Genomic DNA, 21,625 nt, shown 5'->3' with positions numbered 1-21,625 from the left:
ACAGCAGTGTGGGGCACTTCTCTTTGGGCGCTCGAGTCTCGCTGGGGCCTCTTACCGACACACAGCCAATCCCGCCATACAGGAAGCGACTCTAGCCAGCTCAAGACAGGTTCTGTCATGGCATCTCCCTGAAATGCAAAGAGAACATGATAACAACATGGGGCCGAAACATAGCATGGGGGAAATAATGTTTGGAGACCGTTCCATGGCTCACCCGCTGTGGTGGTCACATGTGGAGCTTGGGGGGTGCCCTGAACTGAGGGGGGAAAAGGAAACTTTCATGGGGAGTCCCTCATGGGGAGAATTGCCTGGGGCACTTGTGCAACTGCGTGGGCCTCATCCGAGCACCCACAACACACCTTGGTGTGGATGTCCGGGGGGAAGGAACCTCCTCTTGAACCCAGGAGGGGGTCCCCGTGGTGGCCAAGCCTGGCCTCATTGGGCTCCTCTCACATTCCTGGGAGTTGTGGTGTCCTCGAGTGTGCAATCGGGGGGCTGGCCCCTGATGTTCCTGGGTATGCCTACCCCACACCACCTCCCCCCCCAGGGGCGAAGCTTCCCACCCTGAGCGCTGATCAGGCATCTTTGCCAGCATTGCCCAGAGAATGTCCACATGGGCATCTACGGAGGCAATGAGTGCCCTCCTATCCCTGCTCGCAGCCTCCTCATCCAGAGCGGATCGTCTTACATACTCCCTAAACACCGCCGCGTCTCCTTCCATGACCGTGAGGACGCAGTCATTCTCCTCCGTGGCATGATGCATGATGCGTTCAGCGATGTCGTTGGCCACTCTATGGCTCCTTCTATTTCTGCCAGGGATGCTCTGACTTGGATTCCTGCACTGAGCAGGGGGTTAGACTCGATGGCCTTGTAGGCCCCTTCCAACCCTACTATTCTATGATTCTATGATTCTTATTTGTGACAGGCGCGTAGCGGGGGATAACTTGGCCTGCCTGTTTGTCACTAGATGTTCTGTTAGAGAGAGTTGACAGGGTTTAAGCATGCAGCGCGGTACAGCCTCTGGTGGCTGGCACAGAGCAATAGCTGCGCACGGGGCCTGCATGTGAAATGTCCATTGCCGGGACCCATGGTTGTCTCCTACTAACGGCCATCACCGCCCCAGGTAAAGCCTGGGAATGTGGGAGGTGTGGCGGGCGTTGCTGCAGTGTAATTTCTGGGCGGAGACTGGGGTGGGATAATACCCACACTTAGGGCCCTGGGAAGGTATAGACCCTTAACAATACCACAGTAACCGCGAACTTCCCTCCCTGCACGGCGGGGAGGGGACACCGCAATCAGGCTCCGGCATTGTCCCTGAGGGCGTGTTAGGGAGGTCTGGACATGGAGGGCTGGCCGATGCTGATTTGTGACCACCAGCGGTAGACCTTGGCCAGGGCTCAGCCCTATGGGAGAAGGGGCTTGTTGACCGGTGGGGGAATTGCCCTGGAGGGCCAGTCTGAGGGTGTCCAGGTGGCACACATGTTGCACGCATGCTCGTAGATCTCCCTCATGGGGACCAAACACGCGGGAGCACACTACTCCCCTTGCCGACCTGTGTCCTCAAGCTCATCTGTAGCACTCCCGCTTCCCCTTTGAGCACGTGCGCTTTGCCCTGCACCTGGAAAAGTGAGGCGGATCTCAGCCAAGCAAAAGGAAAACCCACTTTCTTGAAACCCACGCTGGCCGCCCCTCAACCAGGATCCACCCAAGGAATTTTTCCCCCTGGGTGGTGTGTCTTTGAGGTGGGGCTTTTAGGGGCCCAGATGGGGACAGCAGAGCAACCCGAGGCAGTCATTAAAGCAAGTTTGGGAGCAGCCTATCCAGGCACGCGGCCAGGTGCTTTGACGTAGCACCATTTAACGCGGTGGGCGGACCCCCTGATAACTCTGCGGGAACCGCTCGAGGAGCCAGGGCAGTGGAGTGTGGACACCCCCCATCCCCCCACACTGACCGGCCGGTGCACGGAAAGGCTTTGGTGCACCCCCCAACTCACCACTCCACCCGGGTTCCCCAGCGAACTCTTCATGGGAGGGTCCTTCTCCTTCCTGCTCCTGGCTGAGAACACCTGTGAAAAGTGTGTCTCCGGCTGCCCGCTGTGTCCTTGGGCATGTCCTTTTTTAAGGAACCTGATACCCCCATCCTTCTTGTGCCCGGACCGCTCCACACATGTCCCCCATGTCCATATTACGTGGAGCTCAAAAGCATTCTCCAGGGGGATGCCAGCATTTGCCCCAAGTGTGTGGTTGGACATCTGCAGATTGCTCATGGCACAGCGCGCATGGAGATCCCAGAGACAGACCCCCTGGAAAGGGAAACATTGGAGACGCCAGAGGGATCACAGGAAGTGGAGGATTGCCTTCCCTTGGAGGCACGTGATGTGGGTAGGTGCTGTGGCCTGGGTCGGTGTCTGGGGGTGGTGTGTGTGGAGCATTGGCTGTCCTCTGGGGCATAGCCACATACTCCACTCCGCATGGTCCCAGTGTAGCCCCACGCATGTAGCCCCGCCACCCACAACCAGAGGCTGCCCCATTGGCCAACTGGGCCCAGGCCCACCCACATACTTGACAATACTCTCTGGTTGTGGGTTGGGGAGATGTTGGGGGGCATGTGTGGAGCGGTCCAGGCACAAGAAGGATGGGGGTATCAGGTTCCTTAAAAAAGGACATGCCCAAGGACACAGCGGGCAACCGGAGACACACTTTCACAGGTCTTCTCAGCCAGGAGCTGCGTTGTTCCCTGAACGGGAGTTATGGTTAACCACCCTCTGGTACTCCTGGCACATGGACTTTGTCTTCCCCCTGCACTCAATGGCAATATGGTTCTGGCCCCACTCAGTCATCTGCCTGGAGATCTCCTCAAAGAAGTCCAGGTTCCTGTGGCTGCTACGAAGCTGCTCCTGGATCTTCTGCTCCCCCCCAAATGTCCACTATCTCCGTGCACCTCCACGACACCCCTCTTCCCTTGCTAGTGGAAGCCATCCTCTGTTGACACAGATGGTAGAAGGAAGGGTGGCCCGATGCAGTAGATCTTTCTGAGACTGTATTGGTCAGGATTTCCAGCGGTGGCAGTGAGATCTCCCTGCCATCGAGGGTCACCCAGCGGCCCGCACAGTAAAAGCCTAAGAAAGGAACACACAGAAGTAAATTTCAGGGCGGGGGCTGGCCCACCTAGCCATCACAGTCCATGGTGGGCATCACAGGGTAGCCTCATGTCATGGCCCTGATTTGGAGCACCTTCCATGCAGGGGACACCCCACCATGTAACTGGCTGGATGCTCTCATGTCTACCCACAAAAGTGAGACAGAGCACATCGCCAAAGCAGGGAAAAAAGGAAAGAGGAGTGGGCAGGCTTTGCAGCCTTTTCTGGGGGAAGAGAAGTGGGGGAAACCACCCTGACTCACGCTCAAGGGCAAATGCCATATCACGGGACCATGTGCCCATACACGTCATGTGTCCCAGGAAGGCCTATCAGCCATCCAGCACACAATCCCTGTAATGCCAGTCGAGCAGTCTCAGGCTGCGTTGTTTTCACAATGGGCGTACCTCGACTGTCTCGGGGAGGGGGGGAAACACACCCTTCATGTGGAGGTGAATAACACCATGAAAACTCTGGGGAAGGTGTTGATGGGGGGATGTGGCCACCTCACTCAGTACATGGGGGCGCTCCTGGAGAAGGGACGGCATTCGCGGCGATGAGAGCAGCGCAGAAGTCTCCCCAAGAAAAATTTACCTGCGCTGCCACAGAGGGAGCAGCTTGAGATGCCGTGATACACATCCGGCAGAGGGCCGGCGAGGAAGAGAGTGGTTTCACATGAGGGGGGGCACGGTGGATGCCGACCGATGGCGCCACGGGTGGAAGAGCAGAGGGGGGGGGAATACACAGGGCGGAATGCAACTTGTGGATGAAAGGTGGAGGGCGGTTTTAAGTGCCCACCGCATGATCCAGCGAGACAAGGAGGCTGCACCGATACCGCCAAGCCCCAACCTTCGATTCTTCGAAGATTCGAAGATGGTCCCCTTGTTTAAAAAAAAAGCCTAGGGCGGGGGAGGGCATGTGTTGGCTCACGGACGCCGGCCATTCAGGAATGGACGTGAGCGATACTGGGAGAATACCTGGGGGACATGAGAGGTGGGAAGTGTTCTTTAAGCACTTACCATAAGATCCGGGCAGACGGGGAGGCTGCAGCGATATCGACAAGCCCCAAACTATGATCCTTCGAATCTTCGAAGAAGTTAGCCTGGTGTTTTTTTTAAAGGCAAGGGCGGGGGCACGGGGGGGGCTACCTGTTTGCTCACGGACGCCGACTGCTCAAGGAAAGACGCAATCGATGTCCGGAACACAACCCGGGGGAGTGGTGCGCTCTTATTATCCAGCAGGGAAATACAAACACCACCATATATGGCCATGCATGGGAGGGGTCAATGACCATATATGGTGGCAAAGGTGGAAAATCGGAGCACATTAGGGGGAAATCCCGGGATAACAGGGTGTTGAAAGCGGGGCGTGGACCCCGGAAACTCCGGGTCCAATACGAGGCGGGTACTGCGTAGTGTGAAAGGCGAGCGGTAAGAATGAATTGGAAGTGAGAAGAGGCGATAAGTGTAGATCCAGCCTTTGAAACAGGCCTCCTCAGTTGTTACATAAAGTCTTTTGTCTTCCAGTCTCTTTATGTACTTAGGCGTCCTCCACTATTGCACCAAGAACTTGATGAGCTCAGACTTGTGAGGTAAGCTGCTCAGATAACATCTTAACTGCTGGATTTTGTGAGCTGGTGCAATGTTCTTCCACCGGAGACTAGAATTGGTGGCTCACTTGCCTTTTTTGGCATCTAAGAACATCAGAAGAGCCCTGCTGGATCAGGCCAAGGGTCCATCTAGTCCAGCATTCTGTCCACACAGCGGCCAACCAGCTGTCGGCAGGGAATCTTTGACAGACGTTTCCAGGAAGTGAAGTCCTTTGGGTTCCCCGTACTCTGAAGCCAGATAATTATATTTGCTCCTACTCTGTTTCTTCTCCTCTCCTCCTAAATCTATCCTTTTCCACCCATGTAGCCCACTGTTGTCAGCAGTACCTGAGCTTGCTTGTTCACACAACCTCCAAGTCACTTGCCTTGCCATTTCCACAGTGCTACCGTCCACTTCTTATTCTGCAAACACCAGCGGTTGGTGTCCACTGGTGCCGGAAGAGTAGAGGGAAGGTCATCAGAGGGGGAGTCAACTACATCCAGTTTGCCACCCATCTTCCACTCTTGCAAAGACCATAAGTGTACTCAAGCGATGTATTACAAATATTCAGCATCACTGAAAAGCTCAGTGTGTGTGCGCCTGTGTGTGGCAGGGGAGGGGAGGGGATAAATCTGTATAGCACAGAAATGGGAAACTGGTGCACATGAACTTGAGATCATGTCCGCACAGGAGAGGAGGAGGAGAAGGGTAGTAATAATTGTCAATGATGATGATGATCTCCGAGCAACCCAGAAACCATCCTTAACCCACAGCACCCAGCAAGTCATACCACAGAAAGGGGAAACTGGAGCATATGAACTGCCTTCCAAGTAGAACAACTAGGAAAAACAAAAGGAAATCAGAATCGGCTAACCCAAAAATATTTTAAAGGGGGGAGGCCAGCCCAAGCAAGGACCCAGAAGCAATCCCTCCCCCCATGAAATAACCCACAAGCCATCTTCTTCTTGTTGTTGTTTGTTTGTTTTGTAATAAAATAAAAAAAACATTGCCAAGCAAAACAACCACAGGCAATTAAAAAAAATCAAAACCACAAATAGATTATAAAACAGCAACCAAAAAAACACACCTTCTGCAAGTAAACTTAAAACAGCAACCCCCAAAAAAAGAAAGGGAGGGGGAAAAGAAAGTGGTTCAAGAAACTTTAAACAAATTGATAAGATAAATAGGAAACCAAGTGTACCTACCTTTTAGGTTTTGACTGACTGAGTTGGGGTGCCTCTGTGCCTGCTGAATGCCATGACCATTTTAATTTTTTGTGTCAAATGAACATCTTCACATAGACTCCTGGACTCTCACTGGGCTACATTTTATTTTGCTCAATAAAATAAAGGGAGGGAGAGAAGCTGCTACTGCTGAGCTCATCACTCAATAAATATGCTCAGTGTGCAGGTATGGGAAATGGCCACCAATTTCTTGCTGCCCGGAGAAAATAAATCGATTGCTGGGGGTATCTGTTGTCCTGCCCCTTTTTTGTTCTTTCCTCAGTTGTGATGATGCCTGGTGAGGGAGGGACTAATGTATTACCAAATACGGCATACAAGCAGGTCGGCACTGGAAAACCACCAGCTCTCCAGTGTGGTGTAGTGGTGAGAGCGCTGGACTGGGAGCTGGGAGATCCAGGTTCTAGTCCCCACTCGGCCATGGAAGCTCACCGGGTGACTTTGGGCCAGTCACAGACTCTCAGCCCAACCCACCTCACAGGGTTGTTGTTGTGAGGATACAACGGAGAGGAGGAGGATAATGTAAGCCGCCTTGGGTTCCTTAAAGGGGAAAGAAGGTGAGATATAAATGCAATAAATACATTAAATAAATAAACAAACAAACAAACGACCTGCCTGCAACCTTCCTGGTGCCTTCTTTCTCTGTTCTCTGCTGTGGCTGCACAAAGAACAGAGAAAAGAGCAAGGACTATGCCCCAAAAGGAGAAAGCTCTCCTTTGTGCGGGCTCTGGTCTGCAAGAGATTAGAAACACTGATTACAAATCTACAGCAGTGCTTACAGTGAGAGTTTTTTGAGGGGGTCTGGGGCTTGGGGCTTGGCACAGCCCGGGCTCTGCCCTCCACGGATGGTCTGAGTCTGGCAAACACTAATTCCCCTAATCTCCATCTTTTTCTGTCTTTTAGCTAAGCCTGGTGGAACTAGTATAGTAGTCCATGTGCTAGTGGGTTGGCATAGTGACCAAGCCATGTTTCTCTTTTAAAATGTGTGTGCATGTGGGTATTTAAGTACAAAACCCATGAAAATGATGTATATACTTTTGAACTTGAATCAGTCTTCCAGCTAATTTCCCCAATTTAGAAGTAGCTGTTTCCCCATTTTGTTAGAACAGGGTATAAATCCGCTGTGTGCACACCACACCTCTGATAAAGGTCTCTTAGGCCTTCATTTGTTGTCACACATGTACACATATATGTTCATGTGTGCATGGGAACAAGAACACATGACACATCTGGCAGAAATACTGTGCCTTAATGTGCTAGCTTGAAAGGATGTTTTCACAGAAGAGAATATAACTACCATCACATTCTCATCTCAGTCTCCTGCATGGGTAGAACAGGCCAGTTGAGAGCCAATTAGGGTACAGATTTCAAGAAACCTTTCTAATAACCTTAGCTAAGCTGGCTAACTCCCATATAGTAATGATGGACTAAATTACTTTGCTCTTTATTGCATGTTTATGCTTCCTTTATGAAATAGATGTGTTGCCATTCAAGAGAAACCTCCTTCCAGAAGCTAATATCAATAATGTACATAATAGGGTAGCAACAGTTCGGTATGTTGCAATCTCCAGAGCTCTATAAATTCAGGAGAAGTTCATCCCTTATCATCAATTCTGCTCTTTTTTGCTCAGTGACACTGGATGCCCCATCAAACTTCAGTCATGAAGAAAATTGTCCTCCTTTGGTTTCTTGCTGCCTACATGGTATTCATGGCCGCACCAGGTAAAATAAGTGAAGGATAATATAGAGGGAGGGTGTTATTTGCAGAGTTTTTCAAGAGGTTGTCTGGAACACATCCAGAATTATCATTAATAATAACAAAAATGGTAGAAATAACAAAAATGGTAGAGGTGGCATCTGGGATGGCACAAGAGACTGGGAAGCGAGGTGCTGTCATTCTTTGACAAATGGAGGGAGGGAGTGAAAATTGCTGGGAGAATAACAAGTTGAGGAGAGAATGCAGGATTCTGGGTATGTGACACAGAGTTAGATTTTCTGGGTATGTGACACAGAGGTTGGAAAGTTCAGTTTTCTTGAATAAAAAATGCCTTCAATCCTGTTCATACTTTCCTTTCCATATGCAGGCTCAGCATGTGGAGTGCAAATGAGAAGTGCTCGCTGCTTTCTCTTCCCAGCATCCACATGCCCGGAGGCACATCTGTAAACGGGAGCCTATGCACATACATCCATATGTGCATCAGCTCCCCTTTAAAGACACGCTACCAAATATAAACACTGATATTGTTAATGTCCATGGGCCAGCAGGGCACTCAATCTTTGGGTGGGACTAGAAGCTGTGGTCCCACTCACTTCCTCTCTCTCTCTCACACACACACACACACACACATTGTCTCTATAGATGATGGAGGAGGTACAAACAGGGCTTTAGTTAATCCTTTGATCACTATACTGCTCATTTGTATTAGCTGCAGATTGTAGTTAGGTTAGTAAGATAATGTGTGCAAAGCATATAGAATACTTTAAAATATATTTTTTTTAAAAAAAATTGGAAACATTGGAAAAACAAAATAGGATCATGTCGTCCAAGGACTTCAAAAAATGGTTAAAGTACAAGATAAATGGCAAACAAAGTCATGCCTTCTTAAAAAATAAAAAAATAACAGTAGAATTAGAACTGCAACAAACGGGAAGTGCAATCCTGTGGCTTCTAGACAGTGTCGTGGGGGTCATAGGATAGTTCAGAGTCCTGGATCTGAGATGGAGTCAGTGCTCCGACCTCGGACTTGGGAGTGTGAGCTTCCTCCCCCTCCCCTCCCCCCTGCAGCCAGTGCAGACAGAACCACGCCAGCAACCTCGGAGAGGAGGGAAAGGGAGCGGTTCTGTGGGTGGCGAGGGGAGGGGATGGGGGAGGCCGGGCTATGAAGAATCCTCCAGCCTCCTTCACACACACACACACTCCACAAAGCCCCAGCTGGATGGGCGAAAAGGCCCCTCTAGCAAAAATGCACAACAGGAAGAGCATGGAGGCAAAGATTACCTCTGCTCTGCCTCCCGCTCCGCATTGGATGGCCGTAGGCCTCCGGGTATGGAGGCTTACAGCCATTCCCATAGGATTGCGCCCTAAATCCAGTGTGAGAGCCAGCATGGTGTAGTGGTGATAGTGTTGAGATCTGGGTTCTAGTCCCCACTCGGCCATGGAAACTCACTGGATGACCTTGGGCCGGTCACAGACTCTCAGCCTAACCTACTTCACAGGGTGGTTGTTGTGGGAATAAAATGGAGAAGGGGAGGATAAGCCGCCTTGGGTTCCTTGTGAGAGGAAAAAAGGCGGGATATAAATGCAGTAAATAAATGAATACATATATACATACATACATGAACTACCATAATAAAAGAGGATGTGTGTCTTAACCATAATACCAAGACTGTGAAACCTAGACACCTGAAACTTGGCATGCATACTAAGGGGACTCCAGGGGTGTGCATCTCAGGGTTATTTTGTTTTTTAAAAGGCATTAATTAATTTTAAGGTATCCATGTGGTTGAAGCTTGCAGTGACGTATTCAACCACTGGGGGGGGCAGACTTCCCTAACCAGCATGTAGCCTTGAAGTCCATAAGTTCAGAGGTATACCCCCTCTCTTGTGGGTCAGTCCCCCTCAGAGCAATGAAGTGGACTGAACCCTCCCTTATGGGGCTATAGGGGTGCACCATGGCAGGGGCTGTGCATCGAGGTAGCAGCAGACATGATTTCACTAAGACAGGACAGGCACAACTCCATCCAACTCTGACAGCGGTGTAAGTTTTCTTGAAGGCTCTGCCGCATCAAATTCAGAGCTACGCCAACCTACGCGAAGCCAGGCCCATTTGCTAGAGCATAATAAAAGCACCACTGTTCCCCAAACCCACTCTAAGAAGGAGAACTCTCTGTCTAAAATTCAAGGAGACAACTATAGATGTAACCTGCACACCTCCTGCATCCTCTCTTCCCCAGAAATCATCACGGCCCCCATTCGTCAAATAAAGACAGCACCTTACACGCCAATGTGTAATGCCACCAAAAATGTCATTCTATGGTTTGAGGTCTAAGATTGCAAACTGGGGGCTATGACGGATCCAATGGAACTGTATCCTTCTTTTGGCAGGGTTTGCCACATTCAAGTTGCCAACAAATTCCTCTGAATGTACGGAATGGGGAGGTTCCTGTGGCTTCTTCATATGTATCACACCTGATGTTGCCCTGGGGCAATGTGGCTTTGCACATCCCTGCTGCATTCGGTAAGCTTGCCTCCTTGGCGGAGAGCTCTGGTAACATTAGTGAACTGTTCAACAAGGGTGTCGAACCTCTTTCAGCCCAGCGGACCAATTCAGTTTTGGAGAAGGTGTTGGCAGGATCTATTTCCCAGTGGTGGGTGGGGCCAAAGTACCAAACATACCACCATATTTGAGCCGACTAAGTGACCTGTAACTAAGGGTTCATCACACAGGGGCAGAAATTCACATCAGCACCAGGGCTTTCTCCATCCGTTTTCATTGTGGAATTAGATTGGGCTCCTTCATTTACTTACTTATTTACTTATTTACAATATTTGTATGCCATTGCATATCAAGAACAGATTTCGGAGCAATGAACACAAGAGATAAAACAGTAAAAGGATAAAAAGATTAAAACACCAGAGTAAAATGCACTTTTTAAAAACAGAATGCCAACAGAAACTGTGACTGGTCAATTAAGAAATGCCTCCTGGAAGAGTGCTGTTTTCAGGAGGTGCTGGAAACAGCACAGTGTTGGTGCCTGCCTGACCTTCAGGGGCAGGGTGTTCCAAAGAAAGGGGGCCACCACACTGAAGGCTCTTCTCCTGATGAACTCCAATTGGGCCATAGGTCCATGTGGAACCACCAGGAACATGCCGTCCGATGACCTCAGTAACGGGGAGGTCAGTAAGAGAGAAGGCACTCTTTCAGGAATCCCGGCCCCAAGTCGTTTAGGGCTTTGTACACTAGTATCAAAACCTTAAACCTGGCCCGGTAGCAAATAGGCAGCCAGTGCAGTTCCCTCAGCAAAGGAGCTGCATGCTGAAAAGGGGCAGCTCCCGATAACAGCCAAGCTGCTGCATTCTGCACTAGCTTCAGCTTCCGGAGCAGCTTTAAGGGTGCTTTACACAGTTGTTTCTATATTGTTATATTCTGTTGCTTAACTTTCCAAGGGGTGGCCACGTTTCCATGAAAAGCCATTGCACACACTGAGAGCTTTATGAAATTTCCTCCCTGGTTCCTGCCCCTTTCCCTCCCCTTGCAGATCACCAAACCTGGTGGTTTAGTTGTGATCGACATGCAATGTGGGTGAACATCAACCTCCACCAAACTCCCTGAACCCCTCCCCCACAGGCACCAGCTTCCCAGGGAACTGCTGGAACGCTGGCATGCCGGCCATCTGTGTTGTGGAGTAAGCAGCAAAAGTCAGTGCATTGCATTTAGTCACAGCATGGGAGCAAGCCGGAAGATCAGTATACTGACACACCCACCACCCCAACGTCATTGCCGTCATCATCATGACCGCACCCCCAACAAACCAAAACAGCCACCCACAGACACACATGCACAGCGGTTTCTTCGTGCTATGGGAGAAATACAAGGGGAGGTCATGGCACTCCTGTTGCGCAGGCTGAAAAAATACTGCACTTTTCCCGATTGGGGATAACACGGGTAGGCAGGGGGAAATGGCAGGGAAATCACTGGAGGGTTACGACGTCGTGAAATGGACCCGCAAACTTCCATGAGTGGCCAATCATGAATGTGTGATAAATTGCAGGTGTAATGCCCTAAGCCTTAGGAGAGCCTTTTAGGATGGAGAAAAAACTAGGCAAAAACCAGGAAACCACCAAACAAATGGCAATCAGGGGAAAGGGTAGGGATGTACAACCCCTCCCCAACTGTCCGGTCTGGAGGGGTCTGCTATGGGGCAATTTGGGCCCCTTGGGACCCCGTGGAATCCTCGAGAGCCCTGCCGCATCCGCCAGAGTTGGCGGAGCAGCTCTCCGGCTTTCTAAAAAACGCGATACACTAATGGCAGCTGCCGTTAGCCTATCGCGGGATAATTACAGGTGTAAATGGCATATTTTGCACTATTTGCAGCCGGAAAGCACTCACTTGTAGCTAAACTGCAACTGTTTACAGCTGCATTTAGGTAAAAGTAAGTGCTTTACAGCCACAAATGGCATACAGTATGCCAAATTTTAGCTGTAACTTTCCCATGATAAGCTAATGGCAGCCACCATCAGCGTATTGCATTTTTTAGGAAGCCGGAGAGCAGCCCCACAGGAACTCCTATGGAGCCGGAGGTAAGTCCAGCCAGTCCGCCACAGACTCCAGAGGTCGTATGCTTTGGAATCTGTCCTCATTTGAGTCTGCAGATTTCTCCAGCGTCCCTAGGAAAGGAGTGTGGCCATCTGGGCCCCCCAGGCAGCCCGGATTTGGCCCTGAGCCTGAAGTTCTGTCCCACTGTGTTAAGGGCTCAGGGCCAACCTAGACATGAGGTGGGAGATCTGCCGTTAGGACTGTCTGCGTTGTTGCTGTCCTTGTTGTAGTTACTCCAAAGGAGCGATGCAGAGCAGCTAATTTGGTCAGGGGAGTAGTGCTGGGGGATGAACGCCATCCAGGAGTACCTTGTTTATGCTCAGTCACGTAATATATCCAGTTTCGGGATATTCTCCACCTATGGTGGGCTGATCTAATCACTAACCACCTACTACGGCATGCAGATGGAAACAGACAAGAATATGCCTTACATTAATCTTCATCGAAATAAAATTAGATGACATGGTAAACACAGCTGATGAAATTCAGGATGATAGATGCTGCCATGCGTTCAAGGAAATCTAACCTCAGCATCTAATCTTTTTGCACCAACTCAGAACAGCAGCATCTGTGGCTGATGGGTGGCTGTAAGTGTGGCACCGGCTGCATTTCGTATGGACCATGCCTAGCTTCCTGCACAGTGGAAGCAGAAAGTGGATCCATGTGCCATCCCCACTCGTGCATCACTGTGTATCTAGTAAGCGTAGAACAGCAGCATCTGTGGCTACTGGTGCTTAAAATATTGAGATGAATGGAAGGGTATTCTAGCATAGATCGGTGCAGGGTTGAGGGCTGTTTTACACATTACACCGAATCAGATGGTGGAATTCTAGATTGTACTAGTTCAGATTTCACGGATGGGGGTAGGGGCAAAGCAAAGGCATACACTCTCAGAAACCATGCTTTTTAGAGACAAATGTAGCCAAAAGTCTTGATTGCTGTTGTTTAATGCAGATTTTAGTGAACAATGGATTACAGAAATGTACCTGGGAGACAACAATACCAGTGCTACAGAAACTAATATTCAAATCCAATGAAGCTTCCATTCACAGAAGATCCCGATGGAAAAGAGATGCATAGAGGTTATGAGAAACAATATTTGTTTATATATCTTAATGTTAATGACTATTTGACTAAGGTACAGCCATCTTTGTAAATGTCAGGCCTACCAGAACTGGGATTAAGTTCCCACACTAAGATCGTCAAACAAATGAATCTTACTACCTGCAAGTATGGATGAACAAATCCGTCCATTTTGGATTCTCTCAGTTTCTCAGTTTTCCGATCTTAATTTCTGTTTGTCTTGAACACTGATAATTTTTTCTGAAGTTTGCATGAAGATGTGTACAATTCTTGTACATAATTTTGCCAAATATATACTGTTTCCAAGCTATTTTCCTGAATATAATGCATTTTGACTGTTATTTTCACTAATATACACATTTTGTGGGCAGTTTTTCTCAGGTTATACATATTTGACACTTTTATGCAGGAATTTGCCTGAATCACCATGCAATTCCCACATTGAACAATCACATGTTCTGTTTTGCCATATCCACATGTGGCAGAACGTTGTGGCTTCCTTTGGCTTCCTGCCATAGGTGTACATCATAAAATAAACGCATGTGCATTCATTGCAAACTACATGTGATGAGACTTAACTATATCTGTGATGCACTCCCTTTCCTACCATGTATGAAATGCATGTTGTGGGATGTGGCTCTGAGACTATCTTGGTTTTGGAATATGGGACGCATTCATACATAACCCACTGAACATGATGCTACACAAGCATGATTTCCTGGAAGAAAAGATATTGTGGGAAATATGTAGATCATGCTTGTTGTTGTTGTTCAGTCGTTCAGTCGTGTCCGACTCTTCGTGACCCCATGGACCATAGCACGCCAGGCCTTCTTGTCCTGCGCTCTCTCCCGGAGTGTGCTCAAGTTCATATTCATTGCATCCGTGATGCTATCTAGCCATCTCATCCTCTGCCGTCCCCTTCTCCTTTTGCCTTCAGTCTTTCCCAGCATCAGGGTCTTTTCCAGGGAGTTTTCTCTTCGCATTAGGTGGCCAAAATATTGGAGCTTCAGCTTCATTATCTGTCCTTCCAATGAGCACTCAGGGTTGATTTCCTTTAGGATGGACTGATTTGACCTCCTTGCAGTCCAGGGGACTCGTAAGAGTCTTCTCCAGCACCACAGTTCGAAAGCATCAATTCTTCGGCGCTCAGCCTTCCTTATAGTCCAGCTCTCACAGCCATACATTACTACTGGGAAAACCATAGCTTTGATTAGACGGACCTTTGTCGGCAAGGTGATGTCTCTGCTTCTGACTATGCTGTCTAGGTTGGCCATAGCTTTCCTCCCAAGGAGCAAGCGTCTTTTAATTTCATGGCTACAGTCACCGTCTGTGGTGATCTTGGAGCCCAAGAAAGTAAAATCTGTCACTGCTTCCATTTCTTCCCCTTCTATATGCCAGGAAGTCATGGGGCCAGATGCCATGATCTTAGTTTTTTTAATGTTGAGTTTCAAACCAGCTTTTGCACTCTCCTCTTTCACCCTCAACAAGAGGCTCTTGAGATCCTCTTCGCTTTCTGCCATTAGGGTGGTATCGTCTGCATATCGGAGGTTGTTGATAATTCTCCCAGCAATCTTAATTCCGACCTCTGATTCATCCAACCCGGCATTTCTCATGATGTACTCTGCATATAAGTTAAATAAGCAGGGTGACAATATGCAGCCTTGTCGTACTCCTTTCCCAATTTTGAACCACTCGGTTGTTCCATGTGTGGTTCTTACTGTTGCTTCTTGACCCTCGTACAGGTTTCTCAGGAGACAGGTAAGGTGGTCTGGTACTCCCATCACTTTAAGAATTTGCCACAGTTTGTTGTGATCCACACAATCAAAGGCTTTAGCGTAGTCAATGAAGCAGAAATAGACGTTTTTCTGGAATTCTCTTGCTTTCTCCATGATGCAGCGAATGTTGGCGATTTGATCTCTAGTTCCTCTGCCTCTTCGAAACCCAGCTTGTACTTCCGGTAGTTCTCGGTTCGCATACTGCTGAAGCCTAGCTTGTAGGATTTTGAGCATCACCTTGCTGGCATGTGAAATGAGCGCAATTGTGCGGTAGTTTGAACACTCTTTGGCATTGCCCTTCTTTGGAATTGGAATGTAAACTGACCTTTTCCAGTCTTGTGGCCACTGTTGAGTGTTCCAGATTTGTTGGCATATTGAATGCAGCACTTGAACAGCATCATCTTTTAGGATTTTAAATAGCTCGGCTGGAATACTGTCATCTCCGCTAGCTTTGTTGTTACTAATGCTTCCTAAGGCCCACTTGACTTCACTCTCTAGGATGTCCGGCTCAAGTTCAGTGACCGCACTATCATGGCTATCAGGGACATTCAGATCTTTCCTGTATAGTTCTTCTGTGTATTCTTGCCACCTCTTCTTAATCTCATCTGCTTCTGTTAGGTCCCTGCCTTCTTTGTCCTTTATCATGCCCGTCTTTGCACAAAATGTTCCCTTGAGATCTCCAATTTTCTTGAAGAGATCTCTAGTCTTTCCCATTCTGTTGTTTTCCTCGATTTCTTTGCATTGTTCATTTAAGAAGGCCTTCTTGTCTCTCCTTGCTATTCTCTGGAACTCTGCATTCAGTTGGATATATCTTCCCCTTTCTCCCTTGCTTTTCGCTTCCCTTCTTTCGTGAGCTACTTGTAAAGCCTCATCAGACAGCCACTTTGCTTTCTTGCATTTCTTTTTCTTTGGGATGGATTTCGTTGCTGCCTCCTGAACAATGTTACGGACCTCCGTCCATAGTTCCTCAGGCACTCTGTCTATCAGGTCTAATCCCTGAAATCTATTCCTCACCTCCACTGTATATTCATCAGGGATATGATTGAGGTCATACCTGAACGGTTTAGTGGTTTTCCCAATGTTCTTCAATTTAAGCTGAAATTTTGCAAGAAGCAGCTCATGATCTGAGCCACAGTCAGCTCCAGGTCTTGTTTTGACTGACTGTATGGAGCTTCTCCATCTTTGGCTGCAAAGGACATAATCAATCTGATTTCGATATTGACCTTCTGGTGACGTCCATGTGTAGAGTCGCCTCTTGTGCTGTTGGAAAAGAGTGTTTGCTATTATCAGCATGTTCTCTTGGCAAAACTCTATTAGCTTTTGTCCTGCTTCATTTTGTACACCAAGGCCATGCCTGCCTGTTATCCCGGTGATTTCTTGACTTCCTACTTTAGCATTCCAATCCCCTATGATGAAGAGGACATCTTTTTTGTGTGTTAGTTCTAGAAGGTGTTGTAGGTCTTCATAGAACCGATCAACCTCAGCTTCTTCGGCCTCAGTGGTTGGGGCATAGACTTGAATTACTGTGATGTTGAATGGTTTGCCTTGGATTCGTACTGAGATCATTCTATCATTTTTAAGATTGTACCCCAGTACTGCTTTTCCCACCCTTCTGTTGACTATGAGTGCTACTCCATTTCTTCTAAGGGATTCTTGCCCACAATAGTAGATATGATGGTCACCTGAATTAAATTCGCCCATGCCTGTCCATTTTAGTTCGCTGATTCCCAAGATGTCGATGTTCAATCTTGCCATCTCATGTTTGACCACCTCCAGCTTACCTTGATTCATTGATCTGACATTCCAGGTTCCTAAACAATATTGTTCTTTACAGCATCGGATTTTCTTTTCACCACCAGACACATCCACAGCTGAGTGTCCTTTCGGCTTTGGCCCAGCCGCTTCACTCTTTCTGGCGCTACTTGGAAATACCCTCTGCTCTTCCCCAGTAGCATATTGGACACCTTCCGACCTGAGGGGCTCATCTTCCGGCGTCATATCTTTTAGCCTTGTGATACGTTCCATGGGGTTTTCTTGGCAAGAATACTGGAGTGGGTTGCCATTTCCTTCTCCAGTGGACCACATTTTGTCAGAACTCTCTGCCATGACCTGTCCGTCTTGAGTGGCCCTGCACGGCATAGCTTATGGCTTCACTGAGTTACGCAAGCCCCTTCGCCACAACAAGGCAGTGATCCATGAAGGGATCATCATGCTACCTGATCACAAAGAAGAGAAATGGGTTCTCACAATGCAAAACTGAATTTATTGTAAGAAGCCCTTCTTACAATAAATTCAATTTTGCATTCTGAGATCCCGTTTCTCTTCTTTGTGATCTACTTTGGATGCTCACCTCCTTCTGTTTTCTTGATCATGCTACCTGCCCACATTCAACCTGTGATCAGCTTTACATGTCAGATTATCTTTGCCCCATTTGAAATGGTAAAAAAAGAAGAAATGATTCAAAACCACCTAATTCATCTTTCCATCAAATACTGAACAGCGAAATAACACAATCCCAAAACACAGCAGTGTTTTGCTGGGGGAAATTCTCAGGTGTACACATGTATAATTTACAAACTTACGAAGTAAAAAATAATAATTAAAAAAAAACAACAGAAATGTCCTGAGAGGGACCTATGCTTAGTGACTTCTAGGATACGGGAGAGAGAAACAGAGAACTGGGGAAGAAGAATTCACTTGTGTCAGCCACTTTATAATATCTTGGTGAGCCTTCAAACCCAAAGAATGAAAAGTCTGTGAGATATGTTGATGCAAGTGTGAACAAAGACATCACCAGCAACATTCCATCCCTGTTCCATTTTAGAGAGAAGTACAGAATTTAGGCACAGTGAATTAGCTGTACCCTAGGACAGAACTGTCCTTCATGTTTTAATTTCATTTGTTTTTTTTCGATATTAGGGGGTAAAATCTTTGTATGTTCACATGTGTATGTGTGCTGGTCAGTTTCAGCCAAAAGGTGTGTTTGTGAAAAACAAAACAAAAAAATAGTTTTATTATTGGAGTTAGAACAGGGGGGGGCAAGCTTTTTGGGCCCATGGCCCATGGACACATTTGGGAATCTGAGAAACTACTCCGGGCTTCACCACAAGATGGCTCACACAAAGGATGTGGGTAGTCACATAATGGCTGCCATGGGGTCCCAGCTAGTCAAAAGACAAGTAATTCAGCCAAGTAACTGAGTAGAAGCAGAGGAACTGCAAAGCCAATCCACATATTAGACCCCACAGAAGCACAACAAAATACATTTGTTTTTAGGGCACAATCCTAAGGGGATAAGCGCTGCCTCTGCACTCGGAGGCAACTGCCTATCCGCTGCACCTTCCCGTGGCTAGACAGCCGAAAATGGCTGCTTAGCCGCAAATGCAGGGTGGCTGAAGCGCAGAGGGGATGATCCCCTCCGTGCTTCTCCTGCCCTGCATTTGCGGCTAGGCAGCCATTTTCGGCTGCCTAGCCACAGGAAGGCGCAGCGGGGGAGGAGGCTGCTGGACAACACATAGGATGTGTCAAACCAGCATTTCTGCCTTCCCCACCCCAGAATGCCCCCAGAATGCCCTGATTTGGCCACTCTGCACTCCTCTTCTGAGAGTGGAGCTTAGGGCTCCTCCGTGTCCCTGTGAGGCAGGACGGAAGTGGGGGAAAGTCGGTTCTCCGGGAACCAACTTCAGAGCACAGGCTCTGAGGTCAGTTCCTGGAAAACCAGATCTCCTATGGCCATCTAGCCACTGACTACCAGCCATAGGATTGCTCCCTTAAGGTCGCAACCTTACATGGGTATGGAACTCAATGAGAATTACATCTGAGTAGAGTAGGAGCACTCTTTTCATCCAATACACACACACACCTTTCTCCAGCTCCAAAGGAAAGGATCGTGCCCCCAGCCCCAAAAGGAAAGAGAAAGTTTTCTCCACCTTGACCCAAGGCTCAGCCACTCCATTCCCCACCTGACTCTCCTACTTCCCCCTTTGCCATCAGAGCCCCCTGCTTGGGAAGGTGGTGTGTGTGTGTGTGTGTGTGTGTGTGTGTAAGAGAGACAGACAGACAGACAGAGAAGGGGCTGGGAAAGGAAAGAAAAAGAACAAGGCCAGGGGCTGGGAGGAGCAAGAAATATGAGAGAAAGAGAGTGAGGGAGAGAAAGAACAAGGCTGGGAGCACAGAGAAACAGCAAGATAAAAAGGTGAGCAGAGAGAGAAATAGTGGGGCTAGAGGCTGGGTGGGAGGGAGAAATAGCAAGGCAAAGTGGTGTGATCTCCTGCCTTCACTGTTCCAACAAGATCAGCATAAAAAAAAAATAAACGATGTTCTTGGCTTACCTAATGTCATGTTCCCAATCCGTCAAGCACACATGCTCAGGCAATCTGACACCAGACACCCAAATCAGTGAGACTTCTTTATTGTAGGAAATGCTACAGCTAAAGCTTAATGATTACAGTCCTTTGAAATCATATAGCTGATGGTCAGTAGCTGCAGGCGCTAAGTAATTCCAGAACAGTCAAAAGCTAAACACTACCACCGTGACTGAGATCCTCATCAACATGGTTTTCCCACTGCCATCTCCACGGCTCTGAACACAAGGGAAGGGACTCGGGATTCCTGGAGTATCCAACCCAGGCAATCCATACACGGGGTTCCAAACCCCGGACAAGGAATGGGAATGATTCCTGGAATGATCTCTCCCAGGCAATCAAAGGGGTAGATTCTAGAAAGGCCTAAACAAAACCACACCCACAGATAGTCCAGGTCTGGATCTTTCATTGGAAACTCCAAGCTACATGGTCGAGGCCTATCAAATCCAAGGGTACACCCACACAAAGAGTCCACACCATAGCGTATGTCTTGGTAACTCCACGCTGCGCGAGTCGAGACAGAGAAGTCCAAGAGTTAAATCAACCCAGCCTGATGGCACAGGAAGACAGACAATCCACAGCAAACAAGAGTTCAAGGTAGGTGAAAAGCATCGCAGTACTTTTCATGGCAAGCCCTTAGCAAGCCAAAGTTCCATTTCGAAAGAGAGTCTATGTGCAGACGGCCTTCAGAGGCTCAGACAATGGTGAATCCAAACAGAGGGGGTTTAACGCAATGAAGGTGAGATGTTCCTAGCAAAGGCTCCTCGCCGTTGCATCAGCTTAAAAGGGGAAAGCGTGATTCTAAGACACCTCCTCTGGATCCTTTGACGGACAAGGGCTTTGGGCCTTTCAACAAGGCCCCTGTCTAAACAGGGCATCACTGTTCAGCCCTCCAGAATTGACGCTTCAACCTGGGTGACCCTTCTGCAAATCCCACCCCACCTCTATCAAGTTCTCACAGACAGCTTCCAGCCTCCCTGCCTGCCAAGGCCAGACCAGCAGGCGGACAGGGAGTTGGGTGACTCCCCCTGGCTCTGCTCTGAGAACACTGACAGAGAGAAGCTCACACAGACTCTGACATTCCAGAAACTGAATAGGCCTAAGCCCTTCCAGGCCACTTCTAATCACACCTTAGCTATAACCTACAAGGCGCACTGCAGTACTGAAGCTTTGCCCTGACACCTAAATCGTTTGAAAAGCAAAGCAGGTGCTATTACTTACAAAGTCGGATGTTTTGGATAGTTCCCGGAAATAAGAAGGAAAGCTGGCAGACACCATAAGAAAAAGTCACTAGCTTTGAATTGCATGCAATTGCATGAAGGGGTATATAGGAGGATGTGGCCCACTAATCGTTATGGAGGAAGTGGGGTTGATTTCTAACTAAGGGGAGAAAATTTCCCAATGGTCATGTCAACTTGGGCACACCGTTTTGGCAGAGCCTTAATGCTTGGGATTGGCAGGTACATCACTGAGAAATAGAAGTCAGCCTGCTGTCTCCCCAGAAAGCAGGAGAAAGGAATTCACACCAGTTATTTCCCTATCTCTCCCTGGTAAACAAGGCAATTAAAAGGGAGTTTCCTGCCTGTACACAGGAAGAGTGCTTATAAAATTTGCTACATGCCTAATGCAAGATTAGTGAAATTAGCAGGCAGAGTGGCAAGAGGCAGAATGGATTTGGAGTACCACTAGGCAGAATGGATTTGGGGTGTCATTAAAAGGGCTGCAAGCTCTTAGCTTTTAAATGTATTATTCTTCTTTGTTTCATCCCAGGACAAGGTTCTTGTGGGATTTTCTATGTCCTGTGCCAAAATTAGGGATGTTATGGGAGCCGAGAGGGGGTGGAGTCCAGCATACTCCCCCGACTTGGTCTCCTGGGCCCCATTCACCTGTCAGGGTGGAAACTGAGCCCATAGAGCTCCAGAGCAGTTCTAAATCTGAGGGGGAACAGCAATCCGTGGGAGAGGAGCTCGCACATCTCTCACAAGCACAGCAGCTGGCAGAGATTCCTCCTGCCAGCATTCCTGGGATAGATAGTGACCCTGGCAGTGAGAGAGCGCTGGAGGGGGGCTTGCTGTATGCTCGGCACAGACAAAGGGAGCAACGACAGATGGAGGGGGCCG

The sequence above is a fragment of the Heloderma suspectum genome, chromosome 1, assembly GCF_057233095.1.
Source record: "Heloderma suspectum isolate Gila_16-S chromosome 1, 16-S_ref, whole genome shotgun sequence".
Classification (NCBI taxonomy): domain Eukaryota; kingdom Metazoa; phylum Chordata; class Lepidosauria; order Squamata; family Helodermatidae; genus Heloderma; species Heloderma suspectum.
Note: the sequence above shows the minus strand (reverse complement) of the source record.